At 42.6% G+C, this 13,356-nt stretch overlaps 1 protein-coding gene and 1 non-coding gene across 2 annotated transcripts in view; one reads left to right on the forward strand and one right to left on the reverse strand.

The window, feature by feature from the left end:
• The window catches only part of ARHGAP31 (Rho GTPase activating protein 31), a 133,153-nt gene that overhangs the window by 45,952 nt on the left and 73,845 nt on the right, over nucleotides 1-13,356 (forward strand). The gene's annotated exons all lie outside the window — the stretch shown is intronic.
• On the reverse strand, nucleotides 3,941-4,047 carry LOC111545361. The gene has a single exon (XR_002732416.1). It is a non-coding gene; the product is annotated as a U6 spliceosomal RNA (small nuclear RNA).

Raw genomic sequence — 13,356 nt, forward strand, 5'->3', positions numbered from 1 at the left:
ATTATATGACCACTTGAGGTTTTTATTTGTGTTTTAAACTTAAAACAGTGACTTGGGATGCAGACTTCAAGGTATGATATTTTTGTTTCATAAGTACAAATTTTAGTTCATATGTGAAATATTTGACTGAATTTGAGTATCTTTAAAGTAGAATTTTTTTAATTGAAGCTCAGAATTCAAAGCTAAAAAACAGAATTTTATTCAAGTTAAGCTTGAAAAGAGTTTTAGTTTTAAAATAAAACTAAAAAACAAAATCAGAAAATGCCAGTGATTGCTGTTATTGCATTATACACTTATTACTGAACATAAATCCGTTCTGTAGAGGAGAGTAGCATTAAAAATCACCTGTTCCAGATGTCAGATATGCTAGGCCTGCCACTGTGTATGAACTCATACAAGATGACCAAGTTATTGAGGAAATTTTTCTTGCATTGAGTAAGCTTAAATTGACAGAAGAAAATGGAAGCAGATTGGCAGAGTGGAAGGAATTCCTGGCTAAGTTATATGTTTTGGGAGCAGTTCAGAGTCATGAATTACTTGGGTATATCAAGACTGAATGAGAAGTGGAAATTTGGGGAGTTTGAATAAGAGGGCAAACCTGGGCCTAGGTCTGGAGTAGGAAGAAATTTGAGATTCATAAACAAGACAGCAACTTTGGTGGGGGAGAGCTAGAGTTTCATCATTTTAGCAGCAACACACAGCATGAGTGGGAACAACAGAAGACCATAAAGAAAGGTGAATTATAAGGTTGGTCAATAATTTCAGGCATTAGCTAATGACATTCTCCTTGAGGGTCGCAGTTACGCAGAAGGAACAAATCAAAGAGATCTTATAAACAACACAATAAAGTTGTCTATTTTCCCCTAAGTTAACTATAAGTTTAATGCAATTCTTATCAAAATCCCAGCAAGGTTTTTTTTGTAGATATAGATAAGCTTATTCTAAAACATATATGGAAAGGCCCTAAAATAGCTAGAACAATCTTGAAAAAGAAAGATAAAGTGCGAAGAATCACTCTACTCAGTATCAAGGCCTATATATAGCTACAGTATGAAGGTGGTGTCCTATTAGCAGAAGAACACATAGATCAATGTAACAGAATAAAGAATCCATTAACTCCCCCCGGCCCCCCGCATCCCCGACCCTGCACAAGTACAACCAACCAACTTTTGAGAGAGTTGTAGAAGCAATGCAATGAATGAAGAAGAGCATTTCCAAAAACTAGTGCTGGAACAACTAGACATTCCTAGGCCAAAAAAAATGAACATTAATGTAGACTTTATTTTTTTATTTTTATTTTTTTTTGAGGCAGAGTCTCACTCTGTCGCCTAGGCTGGAGTGCGGTGGCGCAAGCTCAGCTCACTGCAAACTCTGCCTCCTGGGTTCACGCCATTCTCCTGCCTCAGCCTCCCGAGTAGCTGGGACTACAGGCGCCCGCCACCACGCCTGGCTAATTTTTTGTATTTTCAGTAGAGACGGGGTTTCACCGTGTTAGCCAGGATGGTCTCGATCTCCTGACCTCGTGATCCACCCACCACGGCCTCCCAAAGTGCTAGGATTACAGGCGTGAGCCACCACATCCGGCAAGACTTTATACCTTATATAAAAGTTAGCTTAAAAGAGATCACAGACTTAAATATAAAATGCAAAACTATAAAACTCTTAGGAAAAAAAAATAAGGAAAATCCTTGGAATCTCGGCCCAAGCAAAGAGTTCTTAGACTTGACACCAAAAGCATGACCCACAAAGGGAAAAACTGATAAAATGGACCTCATCAGTGTTAAAAATGCACACTGCAAAAGACCTTGTTAAAAAGCGGAACAATCAGATAGCGAGAGGAAGAAAATAGGTGCAAACTGTACATCCAACAAAGGACTAGTATATGGAATATATTTTAAAAACTTTCAAACCTCAGCAGTAAAACATGAACAATCTAATTAGAAAATGTGCAAAAGACATAAGCAGACATTTCATCAAAGAAGATAGACAAATGGCAGGCACACAAAAAGATGTTCATCATCATCAGCCACTAGGGAAATGCAAATTAAAACCACAATGAGACACATGCCATTTGGTCATTTCTGATTTGCCTGGGCCACACATTTATGGCCCACACAAAGGGTCTAGTGGCTAGAAATTAATAGTTTATCCAGGAAAAGAGCTTAGCTGATACCAATGGCTATCTCTTAAAGTGACTTGTTCCCTTCTCATTTTGTCATCAAGTGTTCTAATAGTATTCCCAAATTTGAAGATCCACAAAGGTCTACAGAGGTCACTCTCCCAAATGCCATGTCTAAGTCCAGCAGGACTTAGTGACCAATTAGATACAGGAGTAGCTCAAGTGTCTTTGAAAATTAGCACCCTTTGACCTTACGTGGGGCAGAGCCTGGGCCACTTGCCAACTGTATGATGTGACAAGACACATGTTTCTTTGAGATTCAGTTTCCTTCTCTTAAAAGGAGAATGACAGTTCTTCCCTTACAAGGTCTTGTAAGAATTAGATCAAACACCATGAATATGAGGTACCCAGCCTAGTGCGCAGTGTGGTTGTGGGTGCTGTTTCCATGCACAAGCCAAGGCTGTGGTCTCCAGGAAAGATTTAAAAGTGAGTCTCTTTCCGGAGTGATTTAATTTTGTTGACCGTGTGGCTGAGAATGTCTGAAAAAATCCCAAATCTATTATTCTGCCTTGCTCTTCTTTTAAGTATGCTAATGTTTGTCTGAACACATATCTTGTTTTTTTCAAAACACAAGGTCACTTTAACTATACCTGACTTCTTCTCATGCTCACTCAGCTGGCCAGAGGAGCTGAGCAAATGTCTGCATGAGCTTTCCTTCGATGTGTGCATTAGCGTGGGAAATATCATGGGATTTTTTTTTCTCACCCAGCAGAGCCTGTACAGAGAAGATAACCATAAATATTTGCTGAATGAAAAAAAAATGAATGAGTCTTGATGCTATAGAGGAGTTGGGAGTCAGGAGTCCACATATATTCTCTTAGCCAGGAAGATATTTGGAGTCAAGGACAGCAGATAGTCAGGGAGGTAGGGCACATAGTTTAGTCTAGGTAGAGTTAGACAGATGGTCATAAAGGTCATGGAGGAGAGGATGCATTCAACTGAGGAAGTCTGGAAAAGCTTCAGTGAGGACATGACATTCATGGTTGTGGTAAGCTGGTGTTGCTGTTGCTGATGATAATAATAATAGCAAACTAGTATGTAACACTTTTTATGTCAGGCACTGTTCTAAGTGCTTTCCACAGGTCAACTCATTTAATCTGCTCAGCAACTCTGTGAAGGAGTTACTGTTATTCTCCCAATTTAACAGATGGGGAAGCTAAGGCACCAAGAGGTTAAGAAATTTGCTCAAGGTCACATAGCTTGTGAGAAGAAAATCTCCCCAAAATTAGCATTATGAATCCTTGCAATATGGTTCTAGTGAAACCAAGGGAGTTCCATCTGCTCTGATAACAGTATGACTCCTATCTTCTTAAATATGTACCTATAAACATGAGTAGTTGGACTTCACAGGGCTACTATATATACTCTTGTTGCACACTTAGAATGGTCGCGGTAACTTGTGTTAAAAAATGCATCACTGATACTACGTAACAACCAAAAATCTTTGTGTAAGACATTCCTGCTACCTCTCCGGGTCTCCCAGACATCCTCCCACTTTTTTTTTTTTTTTTTTTTTTGAGACGAGTCTTGCTCTGTCGCCCAGGATGGAGTGCAGTGGCGCGATCTCCCAGGTTCACACCATTCTCCTGCCTCAGCCTCCCGAGAAGCTGGGACTACAGGCGCCCGCCACTATGCCTGGCTAATTTTTTTTTTTTTGTATTTTTAGTAGAGATGGGGTTTCACCGTGTTTGCCAGGATGGTCTCGATCTCCTGACCTCGTGATCTGCCCACCTCGGCCTCCCAAAGTGCTTTTTTTTTTTCCCTAATATGGAACGCTTCGTGAATTTTCATGGCATCCTTGCGCAGGTGCCATGCTAATCTTCTCTGTATGGTTCCAATTTTAGTATACGTGCTGCCCAAGTGAGCACGCCTCTCACCTTCTGACATGAGACTTACAAGTTCTGGGCAGTCCTAAAATGTTGATCAAAATGATAGCAGACCACACGTCACAGCTTGTATCTAACTTGGTCCCCACCACTTTTTTTTATTAAGATCGTGGTTGTTTTACTTTTTCATATTCATGGCCACATTCCTCAAAGTAGAGTCCCTCTCTGTTTCACAACCTGCTGTGGCTCTGTGTGTGTGCGTTTGTGTAACAGAATGTGTGTTATGACTGTGTGAGCTTTGAAAGAGCAGTTATAACCTAGGCCCCTCAATGATTTTTTGTTAATGAGCCCTGCATCCTCATCCAGCTCTAGCAATGCTTTGCTAAAAACAGACTGAGGTCATTCATGTGTAAATGGAAATACACCAAGAAAAAAATTAATACCAAATGTACATCAAGATCAAAAGAAAAAATAAATTTCTCAATGGAATACTCAGAGCTATGCAGAGACCATTGGTTACTGCTGCTTCACATAAAATTGAAATTCAGAGCATGTTTTAGTAAGGTTCTTAAAAAGGCTGGGACAAACCAGAGACTGTGATTTGAGAATCCCACAAGGATGATGGCCCCCAAAACTGGCTGCATCCTGAATTACACAGGGAATATGTACCCACCAAAAACTGTAATACGTGCCAAAAAAAAGTAAGAGCCTATGGAACTCAGGGCCTAGAACCAAAACATTTTCACTTAAAGACAAATACAGGCCAGGCGCAGTAGCTCACGCCTGTAATTCCAGCAGTTTGGGAGGCCAAGGTAGGCGGATCAACTAAGGTTGGGAGTTCGAGACCAGCCTGACCAACATGGAGAAACCCCATCTCTACTAAAACTACAAAATTAGCGGGACTTGGTGGTACATATCTGTAATCCCCGCTACTTGGGAGGCTGAGGCAGGAGAATGACTTGAATCCGGGAGGTGGAGGTTGCAGTGAGCTGAGATTGCGCCATTGAACTCCAGCCTGGGCAACAAGAGTGAAACTCCGTCTCAAAAAAAAAAAAAAAAAAAAGACAAATACACACAATGTTATAATGAAATTAGCATCCAGAGGCTGTGATTTGAACTATTTGATCACAAATTATAATTTGATGAATTTTTCAAAATCAAAAATATATAAACATGTCAGAACAAATCATTCTCCTGATTGTCACTGACAGGCGAGTCTACAGAAATAAATGTAGACCTTAGAATGACCCATTCATTTGTACATTCAATCATACATTCCTCCAGGGAGTATTTATTGAGCACCTAGTAGGTGCCAGGGTGAACTCTGAAAACAGAGCAGTATAAGAGGCTGGTTAAGAGTGGAATTGGGAGTCAGAGAGTCTGGGCTTAAATACCTGCCCCACCACTTTACAAACTGAATGATGTTCAGCAAGGTAGTAAACTTCCCTCAGCCGCTGATTTCTCAGCTGTAAAATGAGGACTGTTAAACTTGCCTTGCAAGGTTGGATTGGATGAAGTAATGTATGTGACAGACTTAGCCCAGGGCCTGCCCCACAGTAAATGTTCTGAGGAAAAGGGAGGAGCCAGGGGAGGTGGTACTCTAACAATTCATACTTCCTAAACTCAGAGATACCCTGGCATCTTCCTCCTCGCTTTTCTAGAAGAGTGCTCCAAAGGTACATCCCCCTGCCCCAGCCCATCCACATATTCATACCATCAAAAATGTGGCTGGTAGCCAAGGAGCAGAGCCACCAGGAGGTTCATGCAGAGGCAGGCTTAGAAGACAGAGACACCTATGGGAAGGGAAAACCTGATGAGGATTTCAAGGCTGGCTTCATCCTTGCTCTCCCTTTTCTCCCTGAGGCCAGGTAAGAAAACAGCTTCCCCTTATCTCTGCAGGGGGAGGAGCTCAGAGACCCTCCTGGACATCTAGAAGTCTCTTAACCCAGTGGGCAGTTTGGCTCCCTGACACACTGACATCTGCTGCTGCTCACTCTTTCTCAGTTCCTCCTCCTGGTGGAAGAAGCTCAATCTGAGAGGTGTCCCACGAGTAGGCCTAAGGTTGGCCCTGGAGGGCAAATAGGAGGCAGGGAAAGATTTGTGGTTGTGGCTGTGTGAGTGTGATACTGAGAGGGAGCACTGCTGCCGGCCGGGGGGGGGCACAAAGAGTGGGAAAGGAACTCAGAGACAGAGTTGCCACATTCAGCAGATAAAAATACTAGACCCTGCACTAAACTTTGAATTTCAGATGAACAACAAATCATGTTTTAATCTATGTCCCATGCAATACTGGGGGCATACTGACACAAAAAATTATTCATTATCTGAAATTCAAATGTAACTGGATGTTCTGTATTTTATCTGTCACCTCTAATCAGAAAGGGAAGGAGGAGAACAGCCACCATTTTCCCCGTGTTTCTGTCTGAAACCAGATAGGGCACAGTATCTCTGAACAGTCCACCCATTCTGCAAGTACAGCCTCATGTGGCTGAAGCCTGTATCCCAGTCTCTTTGAGGAGACATTGAGTCCAAGTCACCACCGTGCAGGGTGTGGTGCTGGGTGCTAGGAATACAGAGGTGTACAACAGCCCCTCACTTAAGGACCCACTCACTAATGGAGGACCAAAGCCCAATGGGACAGTAATCACAATTAAAATAATAACAGCAATTGTTAACATGTATTGAGAGCTTATTGGGCCAATGTTCCAAGCACTTCATAGATATTTTATCTATGTTTTTGTTTTGTTTTATTTGTTTGTTTTGTTCTGTTGCCCAGGCTGGAGTACAGTGGCGTGATCATGGCTCACAGCAGCCTCAATTTCCCCCCATCTCAGGTGATCCTCCCATCTCAGCCTCCCAAGTAGCTGAGACCACAAGCATGTACAACCACCCTGGCTAATTTTTACCATCCTATGAGGTAGATTGTATTACTAACTTCAGTTTTCAAATAAGGAAACCGAACCTTGTAGGTAAGGTAACCAACCATACAGTTTTTTTTACCCTAATTGAGATGTGTTTTGTTTATTTTTATTTCTAAGAGAAATTTCACTGCTGGTGGGATTTAAAAAAAAAAAAATTTAGAGATGTGTATTTAAGTGAAAGGGAGCACACTCCGTAACTACACAGAGCAGCAGGTGTCCCCTGGAGCTGCCCCAGCACACTGGGGTTACGGCGTTCTACTTACAGGAGGCAGGCCTGGTCTCAGTGGTTGAAAATGGCAGTGGGAGGCTTTGAACCCAGGCAGAATGGCTCCAGAACTCATGCCCTTAACCAGGAACAGTAAGAGAGGAGACTGATCAACAGGCACTTCCTCCCATTGGATGCTGAGATCCTGGGGATGGGGCCTCCTGTTTTGCTTCCCACTGTGTCCTTGGAACCTAACACCCAGCACCCAGTACCCAAGCATAGAGTGGGTGCCAAAAAGCACTTGATGAGCAAATGAAGCTGGGAAGCTTTTATGGAGAGGGCAGGATATGAGCAGAACTTGAATAACGGAGCGGACCTGTTCAGGGACCCCTTTCTCTTCCTGGCTGTGTCCCTCTTCCCAGACGTTTGAGACAGGATCAGCAAGAGAGGGCCATTCAGTGAACTGTGCACGTGACTGCAAACCAAATCTCTGGGACATAAAAAGGTGACACTTATTCTAGAAACTAAGTCACGAAGGGCTGTGTTAGCCCTGACTTGACTCTTTTACGTGGACACTCAGGTGCTCACTGCCTGCCCTCTCCAGTCCAGATCCTATAGATTTAGAATCCGTCACATTTCCTGCATCCTGACCAGCTGACTGCCCTCTATTGGGTCCTGTAGCACCAGTGGTACTCTGTCTTCTGGGTGAGCTGACCCCCAGGGAAGTCTCCCCAACTTCCATCTCCTTAACCAGCTCAGGACTGCTTTCCTCTGTGTTCCCACCAGAGGCCCTAGCCTGAGGCTACCCACTCCCAGCTACTCTGACTGCACCCACAAAGCCTGCTACTTCCATCTCTTCGGTGAATTTAAGCCTACAACAATCTACTGCAAGCCTACACCCTCTTTAAACAGGAATCATGAGATCTTTAGAACAATAAACAAACCCCTCCTTCTTGCTGAGGATCAGCTACTCACTATTTAAGAAGAGAAAGCAAATTTATAGAAGGGGAGAGACAGCCTCTGGCAGCTGGCTGTCCCCTCTCTCCAGAAAGATATCATTAAACCCAGTGACTCCTGCCTGACAGCTGTAGAATGAACAAGGAAGGGCTCTCTCTGGCATTTTTGTTCCACCCACGATTTAACTGCATGTAATTGAACTAATTAGACTGTAAACTGAGGTTATGGGCAGCGTCTTATAAGTATAAGCTACTTCTTTGAATCCCAAAAGTCTAGCACAGTGTTTTACTTGTGGGAATCCAACAAACATAATTAATTTAGCTGACTGCTAAGGGTGTGTCTAAGCTTAAATACTCTAAATTACTTCTAACACCAAAGTGCTAGTTAGTCTGGGGCAGAAAGAAGCCCAGGTACTTAAGCCCTAATCCTGAAAATCAGAGAGAAAAGGAAATCTTAATCACTTTTCAAATCACTCTGGTCCCCTCGTCTCAGTCTCTTTCCAAGGGCTTTGCTAGGGCTTTGGTGCTATCAAGCTGGGTGACCTTGGATACGTCCCTAAACTTCCTGGGTTCTTAATTTCCTGGTGCTGAATCAGGCAGGTTCAATACGATGATCCTACGGTCTCTTCCAACTCTGACATTCCAGGATTCTGTTTGACCAAAAAGTGGAGAGCAGGGATAGAATATGGAGTGGATACTTGGGGGTGGGGATGGTGTCTCTGGGAAGGAGAAAATAAATATAGATCTGGGAAGAGATTAAAAAGCACTAGAGACTAGGATACACTTTCTCATCCCTTCAAAGGCTCACTGTGCTCTCACTAAGATGGTGTCATCTGTCACATCCTACATGGTGTCCAGCTGATGCCCATGCACCTGGGCCCAACCTTTTCTTCCACCCATTTGTCCATGTATGTGCTCTGCCTTGTTCCTGGCACTGCTCAAGGCACAGGGAAATTACTGGACTGCAAACTGAGGCCAAGGACAGTGTCTTGGAAGTTGAGTAAGACAGACATAGCTCTGCATATAGTTCACAGAATAGAGGAAAGGCAGATGTTTTAAAACAAAGCAAAACAACTCAATTAAGTATTAAAAGCGAACCTATTGATTTAAGACTGTATCAAGTATTCCCTACTCTTGGAAATCAGGGAAGGCTTCCCAGAGGAGGTGACCAGGAGATGGGTCACCCCATGCCTGGATCACTTCCCAGAGGGTCTTTCTGTCTCTAAATGATCCTGACAGAGCTTTTAAAACACCAGTGTCTTCATGGAAGCTTTACAGTGGCCTCCTTGGGTACAAGCTCGAGTAGAGATTCAATCTCCATTTGAAACATCTTCCTGGCTGTTGCTCCCAGGACAGGCTGTTGCCCTTGGGTGCCCAGAGTGCCCTGGATATATCTCTGACACCTTCTGTGTACCCAAGAAAAGGGATCAGAATATGAGCGTTACCTTGTGAAAGCTCACCATCCTTGGGCTACTTTGAATCAGATCTGACCACTGACATTTTCAGTAGCAAACAACTGAAAATTCTAATTCTGAAGCTCTTAAAGGGTGAGGAGAGAAAAAGTTAGAAATTAAAAGCAAAAGAGATCTGTTTGATAACTCAGAGTCTCTGATTCTAGAAATAAGAGTGTCTGTATGATAAACTAGCATTCTCTTTGCTAGTTATATGTGTCCTTTATATTAGGGGTCCCCAAGCCCTGGGTTACAAACCAACACCTGTCCATGACCTGTTAGGAACTGGACTACACAGCAGGAAGTAACTGGTGGGCAAGACAGCAAAGCTGAGCTCCACCTCCTGTCAGATCAGTGGCATTAGATTTTCGTAGGAGCCTGAACACAGTTGTGAACGGCACAGGCAAGGATCTAGGTTGCAGACTCCTTGTGAGAATGTCATGCCTGATGATCTGTCACTGCATGTATTACATGTAATAGCATATACATGTATTTACATTACAGATCACAATGTAATAATAATAGAAATAAAGTACACAATAAAGGTAATGTGCTTGAATCATCATGAAACCATCCGCCCGACCGTGGTCCATGGAAAAACTGTCTTCCACGAAACCGGTCCCTGGTGCCAATAAGGTTGGGGACCACTGCTTTATATATGATTTATGACTCTCTCCCCCTATAAGGAGGTGCCCACGTATTTGACAGTAATCCTTTGTATCATTTTCATCATTAAGCCTTAATCCTAAAAAGAGTTGTCCCCTGGTACTCAAGGGGAATTGGTTCCAGGACCCCCATGGATACCAAAATCTATGGATTGTCAAGACCTTGATATAAAATGGTGTCGTATTAGCATGTAATCTATGCACATCCTCTCATACACTTTAAATCATCTCTAGATTACTTATATCTAATACAATGTAAATGCTGTGTAAGTAGTTGTTACACTGTATTGTTTGGGGAATAATGACAAGAGAAAAAACCTGTACCTGTTCAGTACACACACAGCCATCCATTTTTTTTCTGAATATTTTCAATCCTCAGTTGGCTGAATCCAAGGATGCAGAACCCACAAATATGGGTGGCTGACTGTATATCTGGTGCAAATTACTTCTAAAGACAGTGCTGAGAGCAGAGGTATAACAACCGTTAGTGAGAAGATGTGTGAGCAGGTTTGGATAATATCTGGCCTCTGAAATGAATGCTGGTTCCTCATAACAGGCATTTCAGAGAATACTAAGCAATTTTTGAGCCGTAAAACTTCAGGATAAAAGCTTCAATATCATTACCCCTTGCTGTTTTAACAAACCACAAATTGCTACTATTTTTTTGTCTGATTTTATATAAGGAATAATATATTATCTATAAAGGTAAAAGTATAGTCTCTCTGCAGAAAGCATATCTTTTTGTTGGGATCTGTCAGAGATATGGAGAGAAAATTGAAGAAGAGGCCAATGTGAGTCTCCAAAATACTTTACATCTTATCCCTTAAGTATATTCCCTGGGGCAAAACTGAAGCTCATAGAAATTCAAATGTCTTGATTTGCACCATAAACTAGTGTCCAGAAACCTAGACACTGCAGCGGAGCTTGGTGTCCCATTTTTGGTGAGTTATTCTATTTGAGGTTACAGTAAAAGCCCTAGGGAGGATTTCTCTGGGCTGGGTTCTGAAGAACACAGGAGAGAAGCATCTCCTGGGGACACTTTCCATCCTGGACGGAGAATGCAAAGGCAGAAGGGGTGTTCTGAAGAGAACTGTGGGGAGTTTACGTGATTAGAGAGGGTGGTGTTAGGGAAGGGGTCACGAAGAACTTAGCATTCCTTGCTATAGACAAACAACTAGATCTGTGTTTTCAAAAGCTCACTGGAGCAGCTGGCAGGCAGCTGGATTGAAGAGACTCCTGGAGTCCTGATAACAATGGGCTCTCCCTCCTCCCTACCCTCTTCAACTGCCCCATGAGCCTCTCCCAAATTTAACAAACTATTTAAAGAAGATCTCTCTCAGAGTTTCTCCAAGTGTAGTCCTGAGAATTTGCAGGGGAATCTTCCGGAGTTTGCACTCTTGTTAAGCTCCTGGGAGGCCCTTTTGCTCAGAAATATGAGAACCTCCAGGAGGGATTCTGGGCAGGCTTCCATGCTTCCAGTTCTACTATTGAGAATGGTCATCTATTCAAGCCCTGAGTCTTGTGGTAAATTTTCTGTACATAGATGCATAATCTTAAAGCATGAACACCAAAGAGATTTCAGTGCTAATAGAAGGGGAAGAGATTTGGTGATTTTTTTTTGTTTTGCTCATCTTTATTTTTAACTTTCACTACTTGTAGAATAAGAAAAATGTTAACTAAAATAAATGTAATGAGCACTCAGTATTTGCAAGCACTGAACAAGCTCATGGAAGAAATGAATTGCCTGAAAAGGGTTACAAACTGCAGGGAAGTGCTGTTGTTTTCAGCAGGAAAGAGAGGCCTGGTAACAACAGGAAGCGCTGAGAGGCCTCAGTACCAAGGCTTCCAAGCAAAGCGGTTCTGGAAACAATGGCTGCCTGTGGCTCGGGAATATTGGGCAGGAAATGAAAGGATGCTGGGGTGGGGGCTGGGGCAGAGCGAGCAACTGATAAGCATTACCTGGCTGTTCTTCACATAGTCGTAGCGGGCCCAAGATGAAGTCATTTTTCATAAATGCTCCCCATCTCCCATCAGTAAAATTGATTTTAGAAAAATACAAAAATGAAAAGCACCCATAGTGCTGTAGGTCTGGAAACCATTAGGAAGCTCTACAGCCTGGGAAACCAGAGGGTACAATAAGCAAAGGAAGGGATTTCTCACTCTTAGGGCATGGTCATATCAGTGCGGAGAGGACCTTCGGATGAACTAGGCATCTTTTAGAGCTAAGTCCCTGGAGGATTCCAGCCTCCATAAAAATAAAAATAGCCTTGGGGTTAACGGGAGTCTAGCCATACCAAAGGAGATATGTATAAACCTCCTGAGATTGAAGTTTATATTTTATTTAACAGAAATTTCCATTTATATGGGTGGAGTGTGCTGGGGAACCATTAACAGTACAAATGAGAAACAAAAACAAAACAAATAAAAAATTACCCTAATGTTTTGTCCTGAAAGACCTAGCTGTAAACCAGAGCTGGTAGGAGTCAAGACCTGAACATCGGCAGATAGAAATTGAATCTGCCTTCTTAATTTCCAGCCCAGCCTCTCCTCCCGGTGTCATCCAAGAAGCTGACAGATCCTGGAAGGAGGTTAGACCAGGAAGAAACATAAGGATCCAGAAATCATTTGGATCCAGAACTTGCTTCTAGCACAGATGAAAGTCTGAGGCTGGCAGTGGCTCATTTGCTGGAGGACATACAACTGGTTCATGTTGCTGTAACTGATGGATACCGTAGCACCTACTGCCTGCAAGATACTTAGGGGAATTCAAAGAAGAGGAAAATTAGTCTCCTCAAAGGTCAAGAATCTCATACATGTAGATTAGGGCAAGAATCCATGTTTCTTAATTCATTGTCTAAGTCCTTCTCTCTCATCAAGTTGCGCTTCGTTGTGAAGTCAGTCTCTACCTTCTGCTGCTTTCTGGTCTTGCCCATTCTTGGTTTCCCTAGTGTGGAGGTTATGCTTATAAAATGTACTGGAAAATGCATGAATTTTGGATTCAAACAGACTTATGACTGCACCCCAGTTTGCCACTAGCTGTTTGAGCTTGGACAAGTTGTCTAACCACACAGAATGTTAGCTTCCCATCTGAAAATAAGAGTAGTAATGCCTACATCTCAGAGTTTTAAGAATTAAATGAAATAATGATGGTTA

This window comes from Piliocolobus tephrosceles, chromosome 2 (assembly GCF_002776525.5).
Source record: "Piliocolobus tephrosceles isolate RC106 chromosome 2, ASM277652v3, whole genome shotgun sequence".
NCBI classification, from domain to species: domain Eukaryota; kingdom Metazoa; phylum Chordata; class Mammalia; order Primates; family Cercopithecidae; genus Piliocolobus; species Piliocolobus tephrosceles.